The sequence below is a fragment of the Pinus tabuliformis genome, chromosome 2_2 (genome assembly GCF_031772625.1).
Source record: "Pinus tabuliformis cultivar Carrire ecotype Pingquan chromosome 2_2, CPIR1, whole genome shotgun sequence".
Classification (NCBI taxonomy): Eukaryota; Viridiplantae; Streptophyta; class Pinopsida; order Pinales; family Pinaceae; genus Pinus; species Pinus tabuliformis.
In genome coordinates, this window is record NC_142300.1 from 145,908,116 (window position 1) to 145,912,556 (window position 4,441).

Here is a 4,441-nt window from a genome sequence, read left to right on the forward strand (position 1 = left end):
CATGATCAAGGAAGTCATCATCAAGTGGAAAGACACCTCTCCAAAAGATACGACCTGGGAACCAACCACTATTCTTCAGTAGTTTCCACAACTTCGTCCTTGAGCACAAGGTTGCTTTTGATGAGGAGTGCATTGCAGGGTCCAATCCTAACCCCTTTATTAATGTAATAATCCCAATGGGCCAATTCAGAGTCATAGTTTGTTAGAGAGTCAACTAAAATCACATTAATAATTGTAAGTGGTTGACCCACATTAGAGAAAAGGGACCACATTTAGTTTTAAAGGTCCATAGTTAATAAATAACATGTTTAGCCCATGTTATGTAAGGGACCACTAGTAGTTAGGGTTTTGGATGTCATTTAGCTTCTTAGTTAGTAAGGGAAAGATCATCAAGTCTTATTTTAATTGAGCTCTACTCTGTTGGAGGTTGCCCCCTTAAAGAGGCAAGTGAACATTTAATATTTTTTCTGAATAATAAAATATTATGCAGTTTTTCTCATTTCATGTGATAATTTTGTGTTCTAGGCTATATTTTTCGTATTTATGGTATTCTAGATTTCTCATAATTCAGGAGCATAGCAAAACAACTCATGCTCTAGAACCCAACAATAGAGCAAGTTAAAGTGCAATGGAAGCACTTTGGGCCTGATGAAGCTACATGGAAGATGGTTGATCAAATGTAGGAATTATATCCTTTCTTATTTGTTGGTTGAAGAAAATGTGTTTGGTATATATATAGGTGTGTGTGTGTGTGTGTGTCTTGTAAATATTGCAACAAGCTATGTTATAAAGCTCCACTAAGCAGTACATTGTAAATACTGCATTGACTTGAGTTATAAAGATCTAATAAGTAGTATGATGGTCATGTTTTCAACATTTGGTCATTGTAAATAATGCATCGAGTTGTATTATAAATATACAATAACAATTATAATGGTCATCTTTTCAGTAGTTAGTCATTGTACATACTATATCAAGTTGTGATACAAATCTCCATAAGAAATATGTTTGTCAAGTTCAATAGGTTGTTATTCATAAGAGGCATGAGAAAAATAATGCCAATGTTCTCCAAAGGGGGAGGGGTTTGTAATAAGCCCAGGTTGATTTCCCATGTAAATGGACAAACATTATAAAGGAAAAAAAAGGCCAAGGTCATGGGACATGTATTCCAAGATGAATGGAGGGGAAAAAATTATAGTGGGCTGGTGGGCTCCAGTATTGTAGAAATAATGCTACAACTCCTGGAGCTTCCTATCTCTAATTTTATCAACCCGGTAGTTCGTACAAACTTGGAAGCGACGGTGCTGTATGCACAAGTACTAGCTCTTGTCGCAGTTGTCACTTGGTCAACTGGCACAAGTCCGCTAGGGCTCAAGCCAACTTCTATATGCTCACAGAAGAAGCTTTATGAGTGATGGACGAAAGCTAACTCAAAGGAGGCTAATCTATTTGCAGAAAGAAACTGAAAGCCAACAAAGCATGAAAACCCTAGTAAACCCTAATTTGACTAGCTAGGCCCTTACAATGCAAAACTGTGAATGAAACTTCTACCAATGATGCTATTACTTGCAGTGAGCTGAAATACATGCATCTAAGCTACTTGCATCTGAAAAGACATGTTTTTGTATTTTTTCATTAAGTGGTTGGATTTATTGTGATGATGTTTTTGATTAGGGTTTGACTGTGCAGGAGCGGTTCGAATGGAAGGAAAGCATGGGCAAGGTCAGGATGGCTAGGGGAGGTCCCAGAGGGTCTCTAGCATCAGTCCACAGAAGTCTACCACGTTCGGATTCTCAGCAACCGAGTTTGCAGGCTTCTACAGGAAGTCTGCAGGGGATCCTACAGGAAACTCAAGGGTTCTACAGGAAGCCCGAGAGTGGCTAAAACCGGGTCTTCTACAGGAAGCCCAAAATCGGGAAAGAAAGGATCTTCTACAGGAGGCGTGGAAGTGGGCAAAGCAGGGTCTTCTACAGGAAGCCCGAAATCTGAAAAGGAGGGGCCCTCTACAAGGAGCTCTGAGAGAGCAAAACGCAAGAAAGAGAAGGCTGGTATTCTCGAAAAGGAGGCAGCAGCGGCGCTGGCCGCCCTCAGTACACCTCCAAAGCCGAAGGAGAAGAGAGAAAGGGAGACCCCTCTACCATCTGAAGCCAGGAGAAGTAAGAGGATAAACACGGGCAAGCCACAGCCTCCACCCAGCAGCCAAACCATTTTAGGGGATGTCCCTACTTCACCCAGTGCAAGAACCCCCTCTAAAACATCAACCACCCCCGAGAGGGGAAGCCCAAAAATAACTTCCTGGACACGAAAAATAGGCCAATCACCTTCCGAAGCCCGGCTCAAGGAAATGGAAAAGGGGGAAGAAGCACCACCCTCGTCACCACCAGGGGCAGAAAAGGCAGGGCCACCAAAAGCAGGAAAAGAAGAGCATGCTCCAGGCTCTAGTTCTCGGCCAAAGATGAGGAGCCAGAGCAAAGTTGCTCAAGGATGAGCAAATAGTTTAGCTGGGGGGTGATGATGAGCCCCAATTTTTGGTACAATTTGGGCTCATTTGGCCTACTTGCTTTGCTCAAACCATTCATCTTTTATTGCTTATGCATTCATTTCTTGGTTTATTCGTGTTGTTTTTAGGAAGAAGGGTAGGCATTCTATCTACGTGACTAATACATGATGATTTCAGGTTTTTGGAATTAAAAAGGGAGCAAAGACCACGAGAAAGGAGACAAGGAGACAGTAAGGTGGCATTGCTGGTTTTTAGGAGAGGATGTCCACAGTCTTGGGGACCTTCCTCGTGATTCCCACCATAGCTCTGAGCTCCAACCAATCTCCCCACCGAGCTTAGAGGCAGCCAACCGTTCTACAGGAACAGCAGTTACAACTGTTCTACAGGATCAGCAGTTTAACCTTCAGTTGGACAGCCGAGCTCCACAAATCAAGGAAACCTGTTGGATTATCATTTTGCATAAATACTGAGGCCGTAGCCTTTGATAGGAGCTTTTTGAACTTTTGCATTACTCTTGTAATTTCGAAGTACGAGCTACAGCTCGGTGTTGGTTCTTTTTGTAAGCCAGTTTTGGCATGACATCAGATTTTTTGTTATGAATAAAGGCAGGCAGATTTTGATCTCATTCTGAGTTTCTAAGGGAGCTATAGCTCTCAGGTTAGGGCCCAACCTGAGAGCAATAGATCTCCTCGGTGTTGTAATGTTATTTTCCTTTCGTTCCAGCACTTCGTTTCTTTACTTTGACATGCAATTCGAATTTACAGTCTGCTGATTTAGTTTTTATGAGATTGAATAGGATTAGTTTATGGTGAATTTGCTTCCAGTTGCTTAGGTTAGAAGAGGATAGTTATAATTCATTGGAGCTCCAGAAAAAGGTTGTTAGAGATCACTGCCATCTCTGCTTAGGGATTGGGGTGCAGTCCATATCAACCACCAAAAAGAAACACAGTTCTTTTCAAGTCCATGCAAGTTGCAACAGTTACTTTAGTCGTAGATCCATCCATGCACTTTGGTCTTGATCATTACTTCTCCATTCCACTTCCATGCACGAGTTTCTTTCACAAATTGCACTGTTGTTCATTGGTTCAAAATAGCACAGTTAACATAGGTTAAAGAGTTCTCGTTTTTGGTGACATTCATAGACAATTTGTTTCATCTACACTGCTCCACACCATTCCATTACCTTCCTCTTCTTTTCAACCACACCTGAAGCCACTCAACCGACCTCTGTTCAGCTCGTTTACCTTCCAGCTCTCCCATTACTCACATAGCTCCATTTACTTAACCTTTCGTTGATCCCATCCTTCCAGCCATCAACCCACTGCATGCACTCTTTCTCCATCTGACTTCTCTGCTCCTGAGCCATCACCAGTTCCATCTCCATCTCACCTATCCTCCCAAACCACTCCATCACTTCACCATCTCCCAAAACTCCCACGATCGAACATCCTGTAGAATTGCACAGACTTCCTGTAGAACCCCTGAGTTTCCTGTAGGATCCCCTGCAGACTTCCTGTAGAAAATCCGCGTCTTCCTGTAGAAAGACTGCATCTTCCTGTAGAAGATTCAAACCATGATAAAATTGCACATACCTTGAAAAAACATGGGTATCCTTGGAGGAGGTGCTGGTGAGGTCTCTTGACAGCATGATAAGGACCCTTGGCTTTGAGTTGAAGGGCTTCCTCTCCTCCATAGAACATCTGCAACCTGCATGCAATTTTACCATATTTTGCTTATTGTTTTTTTTCTCTTTTTTTCTTTTGGTGGGCCCCAGTATTGTAGCAATAATGCTACAACTCCTGGGGCTTCCTATCTCTAATTTTATCAACCCGGTACTTCGTAACAAACTTGGAAGCGACGGTGCTATATGCACAAGTACTAGCTCTTGTTGCAGCTGTCACTTGGTCAGCTGGCACAAGTCCGCTAGGGCTCAAGCCAACT